At 39.6% G+C, this 11,074-nt stretch overlaps 1 pseudogene; it reads right to left on the reverse strand.

The window, feature by feature from the left end:
• Positions 1-1,168: 1,168 nt before the first annotated feature.
• Positions 1,169-10,562, reverse strand: LOC140859726 (uncharacterized; annotated as a pseudogene).
• Between the last annotated feature and the right edge of the window lie 512 nt (positions 10,563-11,074).

Below are 11,074 nucleotides of genomic sequence, written 5' to 3' on the forward strand. Positions count from 1 at the left end.
TCAAGTTTTTTTATCCCATAGGCAGGCATCATGAGAATTGGAAATTATACACATGGTTCAGGTTTCACTGTTGCCCCTACTGAAGCATCAGACCCAGGTTGCTGATAGAGATGCATGAGTTTGTGTATGCTATTAGATATAAATGCAGATGTCCAAGTGAAATCAATATTGCAGTTTTGCAAAAAGCTATTTTGGGCCTAAAGTTTTCGAACCATAATTTGTACCTCATCAGCAGTAAATTTCAAAAGGTAGGGAAGAACGTGATTCTGAACAAAGAGTTTCTTCCACAATGTTTTTCATGGACTTCCAAACCCTTCAGAAGTTTCATTGCAATGTTTTCTATATCATGCATCTGTCGTTGTGAGAATTCAATGACCTTCTCAGTTTGTTGGTGAAATGTTGAACTCTTCATGCAAGAACAAGGAGACCTACAAGAAGCATCTGGCGACTTAAGAATTCCCTTTGTTAACTGATACCAAGGGAACCATTACCATGGTTCTTTGGTTTCTTGCTCATTCGCTCAGGGGCTAGCAATGCTTCAGCTTCCTTGTGACCTGATAATGATGATGAAGTCTTCCAATTTAGTCCATGTCTCCGACCAAAGCCTCTTCCTGCTCTCTGGAATTTTTTGGTTACAACAAAAGCACAATTATAGGTATAAAAATAGATGCAAAACATATGTAGATGATTTACTTACTGGGGAGTTGGCTAGCACAATATAAATCAATGTCGCTCAGAGCCTGACAAAGCTTTTCCTGAGAAGTTGGAGAAATGGTCTGCCAGATAGCATGATCAAACATCAAGATAGTATCAGATATGGACCAATGAAGAAATAAACTAAAAGTACCGTCCAAACCTTTCTGTTCGACCAGTAGCTTTTTTTGGAGAATGTACCCATAACCCTTCATCATGTTTTTGTTCTTTTTTCCATGTTTTGTCCCTTCGCATTAATTAACTGGGAGATTTCAGCACAAGCTGGCTGGCCCTTAGTAGTTTGCAGCTTTCCTCCCCCCCTGAAAGATGAAAACTCTCCTGTAGCCTTCAATAAACTATCAGCATAATGCAAGCCTCTGAGAGCACTGAAACATGGTGGGGGAAATTTTTAGGGAGACCGAAAATCAGGTGCTCTAGTGGAGTACATCTGGGTCATTGATACCAGAGATTTCAACAGAATAAGATGTTTCTTCCTGTGCATGGCCTTCCTCTTTGGAAGACGACAACTCGGGTCTTACATGAGCTATCAGCAAGAGCACGACAGCATGTACGGGAATGTTGTGGGGAATAGAGCTTATATGCTTCGGAGAACTCTTCTGTAAAAGTACTACTACTTTCATTACTGGTTTATTTGTTTCATGTACAGCAGCTGGATGATGAGCTGAATTATGAAGGCATTCATCTTCTATACCAGTATTAAGATTTCATCCAAATCATGTTCCCTGCAAAGGAGGCTACATTCATCTGCAGCAATCATATGATGAGCTGAATTATTACAGCATTTACCTTCTGTAGCAGTGTTAAAGATTTCATCCAAATCATGCTCCTTGCACAGGAGGCTACAATCATTGGTCACATGTTCTATGTGACTGCATATTGGCATCTGTTGTACAGGTAAGTCATGAGTTAAACTTTGAGAATCTTCATGTCCCAAGACGGAAGCACAAACTTCTGCAACTTTGGCATCCATGCTTCTGGAGCTACAGCTACTTGCTGAAGGGATAGCAGCACCAGGATCTATGGTCATAGAGGCTAGCCCAGGGCAGCAGGGATTCAAGGGAACTGCCTGGTGTATAGAGACCAAGGAAGGACAAAGCTTCTGGTGGGACACTTCTGAAAGGTCCATCTTCCTGATTTCATTATGTTTGTCACTTTCTGGAAGACAGCACCGATCAGATTCCCTATATTCAGTAGAGACCTCATTAAGGCAAGAATATGTTGATGTATTACTGGAAGAATTTGATCCTCCATTCTCCAAGACTTCCTGATGTCTTCTAAATGGTTCAGTAGATGACTTTTCAGAATAATTAAGTTTTGCAATGAAATCCGCAGTAGAAGCAGGAACACAAATTGTATTCTCATGCAGTGAGGAATCATTTTCCAGGATCTCCCTTTTAATGGTATAAACCAATTCAGGGCTATCAACATGAAGAGTCCTCTGTAAATCAGGTACTGATGATGGGAAACAATTATTTAATCCTTCACCAACTTTCTGAAGCAGCTCAGCAGATGAATTGTCAAGAAAATTAGAAGAATTAATAATGTCCAAATTAGAATTAGTAGCTATATTTACCATGTTTTGCCCATCCAAGGTACAGGGTTCCATGATCTCAGTTTCAAAATGATAAACGAATTTAGAGCTGCCAGCATAAGTTGTTGATGGCAGGAGAGAATGCTTTACTTCAATAAAATTTTCCTTTGCACTACCTCCAAAATCCTCTTCAATAGTCACTGCAAGAGAAACAGCAATATCATAAGTATAAGAATATAAAAAACCAACAGAGAAATACAGAGGTAATTAAATTCCAGCTACCTTCCTCGCCTTATCAGGAAATTGAGACAATGACTAAATACAACATCAAATTCAGCAATAAAGTCCATGATAGGACACTCAGAACCATAAACATTCTGGTAATCATATGAACCTTTTCTTAAATCTCACCTGCCTCACTTTTTAAGTCATGTAGATTTGCAGCCCCATCCTTTGAAGGCCTATCTGTTATTGATGCCTTCATTTGTGCCACAGGCATTGAACCATGCATGTCATTAGAACATAAGGAACATGTCTTTGCAGTCACCGCTTCAATAGGACCTGAAGAGACCGGGGATAAGCATGCATGCTTCCTTTGCTTTCTATCTGCAGTGGACTTCTTTGAATTTTCAAAGTAATTAGGGGTTCCTCAAGGTCAGGTTCCTCTTCTTTTGGTTTCGCATGTCCATGCTTCCACTTTTGAGATGGATCAAAATGTGAGTAGTTCTTAAGACCAACTTCTGCAGAAGCAACAGATTTCAGGACCTTCTGCTTCTTTGATTTGCAGCTTGCTTGCAAGTCCTTCAAAGTCATGTCATTAAGGCTTTGGTCATCATCATCAGTATTAGTTTTCTCTATAAATATGTTTCTCAGGATAGCTTGTGTCAGTGCGATCATTAACATGTTCATTTGATTTGGAAGTACAGTTACATTCTTCAGGCTCAAGGACCACAACTTTCATTTGATTGGCAACAGTAGAACAGTTTCCTCCACTAAACCACTGCTGATGCTTTGTATATAAATTTGCAATATCTTCTGCTTCATAAATGGCACTGATTGCCTTGAGCCTTAATGATTGTCTCCTAGGGGAAGTAAAGTTATGTTTTTTAAGCTTTGAGCCCCCCATGGTAACCTGAATGGAATTTGTATAGCTGCAACTGGCCAGTGTAGAAAATTGACAGCTAGTCTATATTTCTCCTTCCTTCTCAAGAGGCACCTTTCCTTTTTTCAGGACCAGTCCTGAAAAAATATGGAAAACAAAGAGGCAGGTTATTACTGGTGGTCATGAACTGCATATTTAATGTAGTTTTAGCATCCATTCTGAGATCAGAAAAGCTTAGGAGGTTTGCCTAGTTGCTAGTGTCAGTCAAAACACCAAAACCTGTGTAACAGATTATGCATCATGACCAGTGCAACATAAAAGGAATGACAAGTTCACAGAAGGAATCCTTAGACATCATACTTAGCAAGATTTTGTATAACTGAAAGGTGTAGATTTTCAAAATCAGATTGCTGAAATGAAGCTAAATTTCAGTAGCACCAGCCTGAAGCTGCTCAATGAGAGAAAGCAGTGCATGCATTCTCAGGTTATCCAGTAATTTCCTTGTTCATTTTGTCAAGCTTGAATTGAACTCCCAATGGCACGCACCAAAAATCAGGAAATGAGGATAGAAAACTCATTCACATGTCAAACAGAAAAGCATAAAGAATAAAAAACAATTTTTTTGCCTGTTCATCTACCACTGCATGTATCTTTTGACATTTTTATGGTTCTGTATTCTCCCTTGGATGTAAATACAATGCTTCATGTCTAGTGGTATTGATATTTTGGGGATGTGAAGAGCTGTCAATATAAATACATGCAGCTTATGACAGAAACATTATATATATATATAATATATATATATATATATAGAGAGAGAGAGAGAGAGAGAGAGAGAGAGAGAGAGATGAAGGATGAATATCTGGTTTGAATCCTGAGGCATGTCTGGCAATGCAGAATGCAGAAATGCAGTATAGATTTACCCTGTCAGTGGTGCAAAGTGAAGACAGCGCTCTTTTCCAATGACATAACTGCCCTATCTACTCTCAGGAATGCATTCTAAGATAGGGTCAGACTTGATGGAAAGTAGCTGCTACCACTGAGAAATTTAATAGAATGAGAAGAAGAGGATGACAAAAGCTGCTTTAACTTTCAGAAACAGTGCAGGAAAACTCTAACATTCTGCAACGGCAACAGATATTTTGACAATCAAAGAGAAGTTTGAGCTATCATTAGTATATCCAGCATTAGCCTGGGAAAACAATGACTGAAAAGTGCTTCATGCAAACATAAAAGAGAACAGAAATAGTAAGGGATTAAGCTGAAGGAACAAAAGAAATATAAAAGGTGAAGGGAGGATGATGATACAAAATCTTGCACTGGCATCGTTTTGTCCCATGTTATTTACAGCAAGGGGTGTGTGTTGGCAAATTCCAACGTGAATATTCAAATGCATAGGATTTGTATGAATAAGGTCCAATTGGATACTTTCATGAAAGCAATGTAGGACTAAATCATTTTGCACAGACAATGATCCTTCCAAACCCTAAGAGTCAATGTCAAACTCAAAACACTTCTGTGTGGAGTGAAGAAAATACAAAGGAGTTGGCTAGCCACATGTCGACCAAACTAGAAAATATATCTAGAATTTCAACAGTCTCCCATACAAATTCAAGTTTTGACATTTACTATTCAAAAGCATCATATATCATTTTGTTAAAGATGTCTTGCAGTGTTGGAATTTGGAGCTATATCGTCCAGGAAAGCACCTTTGGACAGCACCTCTATGTCAGATTTGGCAACCTAAATGCATGGTATGAGGCTAATGACTGGTTCTGATCATGATGAAGGTTGTTGTGGTAATTTAGCGATCCCTCAGATTGCTCCACTTATAGGCCTTGGGCTTGTTCATTGCAAACATTCTATTGTACTGATATTCAGGAGCAATTTCATCATAAAGGTGTGCTTAGAAGATACATTTCCACAATCAGTTCTACCACAAAAGCAAGAAACATAACCCCCAAGAACCTAACATAATGAATCCTCCATTCGATCAGTGCCATCGACAGCAACGAATCAAGAATCCTTTGTCTTACTAATCCTTTTGTTAGAGGATATGCGAAATCTCTAGCATATGTGGCACAATATATAGTAACACACCAATCAGATAAAGCTTCTGTACCATTTGTCTCTCATTATGTATTCCATTTAATCATCAAGATTTTCAGTTCTCATCCTTACTTGTAGCAAATGGCTATCGCAATGATTTGACATGCATCCCTTAAATCATTTGGCCTCAGCCAATTGTTTCAACCACCATAAATTCCAATTCTATGACAGAGAGGTCATTAGAACACATTTCATATTGATTTGAATTAGTGCCTCTAGAAGCCAAAAGGTTTGCTCGTCACATTGGTTAAGCTAGTTAGTGACATCATTAGCCCTCTAGCACACCTGACAGACCTATGACATGAAATCCTATAACACAGCTTTCTTATGCATTGTCATCAGCCTCTTACATGCACCAGAATGGTACCTAATAAACCTGCCTAATTACCTATTCTATCTACCTTCTGCACAAGATATTAATTACTCTGCAGATTTAGGCACTTCACTAATCTAGTTATTTTATAATGTCTTTATATATTCATGTCATTGAGTCAGAGGAAGATTAGTTGGTTGGCAGGATATAAACTTTGGGATGATCCTGGACATGGGAAGAGGTAAAAGATCAATTTCCATATAGGAAGCAGTGCAGGGGTTGGATCATAGATTCTAGGTTGGCGTAAAGCCAGATTTATTCCAACTGTTTAAAACCCTAATATATAGAATTATCGCAGACCATAAAGACAAAAAATACCAAAGTTCTGAAATACCATGAGATGGCAGGATGTCCCACCTGAATGTTGAGACAGGGCACTATCCAAGTGTCAAGATGGGGCAAGGCAGGGAATGGACCAGGACAGGACATCTACTATTTGGCATGTTAGTATATGGAGCATTCCGTTCCACCATCCCATGTGTCCATACAGGACCAGAAAGGAAATGGTCTAGGATAGGATATCCACCATCATGTCAAGGTTCCCGAAATCGAAACCAGGACCCACGCCAGCCGGCCGGCGGTACGAGTCGGTATGGGTCCGTACCGTACCAGACTGATGCAAACCAACATGGCAGAGAACAGCCCAGAGGGAGAAAAAGAAAAAAAAGTGGGGAAGAGAGGGGGGGAGAAGGAGAGGAGAAGAGGGAGAGGAAGAGAGGGTCTCCGGCGGCTATCGGAGGCTGTCGGAGGCCATTGGAGTTCTTTTCGAGCTCGATACGAGTGGAGGGAGGGAAGGAGAGAGATCGGAGGCCGCCGAAGGCTATCGGAGCTCTTTTCGAGCTCGATATGAGTGGAGGAAGGGAAGAAGAGAGAGGGACGGACTCATCGGAGGCCGCTGGAGGTCTCCGGATAGACGCCAACACTGATGCGACTTCTCCGATGGCTAATGAGCGAGCGTCCGAGGGCGGTCGACGTCGGGCGCATGGAGGACGACCTCCACCCTCCTTCCATGCAGAATAGGGGTTCGCCCCTATTTCGTGTTTTTTTTCTTTTAAACAAGCGAAGTCGGCAAATGATATATCGACTCCACCTAATTTTTTTTAAAAAAAAAAAATTCGTGAAGTCGGCAAATGGGTTGCCAACTTCATGTGTTAAAATCAAAAAAAAAAAATCTAAAATAGGAGCGAAACCCTGTTTCGAAAAAGAAGATGGGGGCAGAGCTGCAGAGGCCCTTCTCCCGCTCGATCGTCCTCAGGCCTGTCGGTGTGGGCTCACTGACCATCGGGGACCTCACGACGGTGGCACCGTCCATCCGGCACGTCGTCCCCCCTCTGAGCTCTCTCTTTCTCTCTCTTTTTCACTTTTGTAAAAGTCCTATCAGACGATAATCGGACCGCAGAAGCCCTCCGATGGTCGTAGCGGACCATCGTTGGCCTCCGATGGCTAGGATTTTCCTCCCTCTCCTCCTCTCTCTTTCTCTCTCTCTTTCTCACTTTCTCTCTCTTTTCCTCTTTCTCCTCCGGTATACCGGTTTTGCCAGCCAAACCGTGCCTGTTCCCAGCCGGTCCGATACGGTACGGAGTATACCAGCTAGTTCGGCATGGTACGGAAAACTCATGATTGTCGGTATATGAGCATCCAATTCCACGAAAAACCAATCTTTAAAACCCATAAATCCACGGAGAACCTAGGAACTATATTTTCATGCATGACAAGGAAAAGAGCACCTAAGGGCCTAGTCCTTGCAAATATTGTTTTTCGTTACAATGTGCCAGCTTGAGCAAAGTATATCCCACTTCAGATAACACAGCTAAGCTAACCCTCCTATGCTAAATAAAATGATTATTCTTTATTTCCTCTAGAAATTTTGAATTTAGGATTGATTAATATGCGAGATATTGTCCACCAAGTTATCTAAATTTTCTATCTAAGATACTTGATTCAACAATTAAAGAGTTGACTTTATTATGGCAGTATATTTGGATTCAGATGCATATGGTGGCAGTGGTTATATCAGTAATTTTGTTATCCTCATGATACTAGTAGGACAAATTTAAGATGCCAACTTAAGTTTATGTCTATATAGCACCAGAAGTTCTAATATGTGTATAAAGATATCTTGAACTTTTTGTTGGAATAGGTATTTCAGTCTTTCCACCACATCCAGTCCATTCACTTCATAAATGCCACAATAAATTAGTTGGTAAAAAATCACTTTCCAGAGTTAACTGCATCCAAGGTTGTTTCAAATGTTTCTAATGTACATATATTAAATGCATTCTTCTTGTCATATTTTACTGCAAAATTTCATGGGCATCATTTATGTTAATGTCTTGATGGTTCACAGGTCACAAGAATCGATTTTTAAAGCAAAAGCAAGAGGTTTTTTCCTCAATCAAGTTACCATCATTCTTGGTATACAGGCATATATCCTTTGGTAGTAATCTGCTTTCCTCAATAGACCTATACTCAGAACTAGTAACCTAATATGTTTGTTTACTAATTTATAACCATATGGATAAGACCTGACTTGCTAATAAGATTCTTCTCAACTTCCAGTACATATGAAATAGGATGCAAAACCAATGTCTCATTTGAAAAAATGAAATGCATTAGATATACTTCCAAGTTTTTAAATATATGTGTGCTTCTGAAAAAGTAATGATACAAGAGGAATGGTGGAACAATAGTGGTCAAACAAAAAAATTGACATTCTATATATTCCATTAGGAAGTCTGGTCATGTCGGTGAGTTCCAGGCTCAAACTAGTGGATTTGCTCACAAATTCTTGTTGTAGGCAAGTTAATGTGCCATGCCTAAGCTACAATGGCTTCATCTAAGAGGAAGAACAAAGATGCTTGAAAACACCTATAAATGCCATTAAGTTATTTGTTAGCACAAAGAAAAGTCTTCCTGATATTTTTTTTGACATGGAAAAATCAAAAGAGTGAAGACAATAGGAAGAAGAAGTTGCTTAGGGAAACCTCCAAGATATCTAAATGTCTTTAAGTTATTTGTTGGCGCAAAGAAAGTTCTTCTTAATATCTAAAAGGAAAGGAGGGACTGATGCAGGATCATAGCTTCCCCATTTAAAAAGCTGATCATGCCAGACCCCCTATTGTCTAAGCACAGGCTATCACATGCAGTAAGGAATGCAAATCATCAAAGTGTGAAGCGCCAACAAGTAAATGCTAATTTTTTTGCAGATAGGAATTGGTAGACTTGGCAAGAAAATATGCAGAGCACATTCACACAATTATGCCAATCCACACTGAATCATGTGCTATGGATGCCAAAACCCAGAGTAAATATGCAAGCATGAGGCACATGTATAACGATACAGGTCTGGCAGAGTCTTGCCTTGACAATCTAGGCCAAATTACTCTTTCCAATATATTCTTTCTTCCATAAAATCAGTGCCACAATTTTGAATCACATGGAGCCTGGATAAATCATGACGTGTACTACCAAAAAGCATAGTCAAACATCCCATGAACTTGTTATGCAAGACCACTCCAAGGAACACTTCTTTAGAGATGTCTGGCATTAAAGGTTACACTAGTTTAATGTTTTGAGGCAAACGAGGAATGATCAACTTACCAATCATCTGAAAAGAACTTGGAGATAAATAGTTTTGGTGATGAATCCATGGCTTATTCAGAGGATTTATGAAAAGAAAATTCGAAACAGTGTCCTTAACAGAAGATCAACGGATAGAAATTTCTAAATCACAATATCAACTCGGCCATTGGGGATCACAAAAGTAACATGTCACGAGATGAGAGGAAATATAAATTCCTCAACTATAAATCCAATGTTATGATGAACTTTAGAACCAGAAAGAGAAATGCTTAATTTGGAATCCTTAACTTTTAAGACAACACTTGAAAAGACCAACAAATCTTGGAGTGACTTTGACATTGCTCTTGAATCATTGAAATTATTGCTTTCTCAAACAGATTCAGATATAAAATTCTGCTGGTCAAGAAAAATCTACAACCTTATGGTCACGATATCAGGTTCCTCTCAATCATCCCTCAAAATGAAGAACATACTAAATTAACAGTAATAATATGCGAAAATGAAACATAAACACTCGTAGCATGACCAAAATAACAGTGACAATAATTGATGCGATAAAAGAAGAAATCAGGGAAAAAAAAAAAAGAAACCCAAAAAAAATAAAAAGCGAGCTGCAGAAACCCTGGCTAATCAGATCTTTGACGAAAAAAGGGTTAAATAAAAGAAAAGTGAGCTTAAGCATCAAAGCAAAGAAAAGAATCCAGCAATATAGCTCAAACAGTAACCAGAAAACCAATACATGGGATAAACAAGAAATCAGAACAGTCAAAGAATGAAAAGCTAGATGTCTTAGCTACAAAAATCCTGGCTTCAATCGAATCCTGGAGCTGGTAACATTATCAACAAAGATCCGTATGAACCTAAACCTAATCGACGCAAATCAGAAATAGTGCCCTAATCTGCGGTAGCGATTAGATCGAACTGAAAACTAGATCCAGATGATATCGATTTGCCGGAAACTGACCTAGATAGAAGCGATCCAACGAGTAGAAGATTGCGAAAAGCGGCAGCTTGCGAGCAGAAATCCCAGGTGGAGAGGAGATTTCTGGGAAGCGGGAAGGGGGGCTGGGGGGGTGGTGTGTGGTGGTGGGGCTGGGGTGTTGTGTCGTGTGGGGGGTGGAAATTTTGTGAGGAATGAATGAATGAATAAATTAGGAAATAAGCAAACGGTCGCCAGAGCCTAGGCGGGAAATGTGAGGATGCGTTGAACCCCATCATGGGGCTTTTCGAACGTTATTTTATTGCTGCGGCTTGGATATCAGATCAGCAAGTTTGTCGATGAGATTTCATATGGCTCAAATGGACGGTGGAGATGAGCTAGAGTGAAGATGGGCTTTAACCTGCTGGTGGGTTAGATCAGGTCCGGTCAGGTGATCAAAATGGATAAAGATCCAGATGTTCATCTGCTGCTCTATGATATTTGGAGGGCTCTTGGTCATTCCATCGTGACAATCGTTCGATACATCTTTCGAAAGACGAACAGCACTATGGACTGAGTTACTTCATTCGTAGCCGACCACATTAAAAATTGAATCTGATGTCAAGATGACAATTATGATTTCAAGAGCACTACATGATATTTTGTATTCTGATCTTTTAGGTTGCACTCGCACTAAACTAGTGTGACTGTCCGATTGTAGCAAAAAAAAAAAAAAAATAAAGA

This window comes from Elaeis guineensis, chromosome 8 (assembly GCF_000442705.2).
Source record: "Elaeis guineensis isolate ETL-2024a chromosome 8, EG11, whole genome shotgun sequence".
In the NCBI taxonomy this organism is placed as follows: Eukaryota; Viridiplantae; Streptophyta; class Magnoliopsida; order Arecales; family Arecaceae; genus Elaeis; species Elaeis guineensis.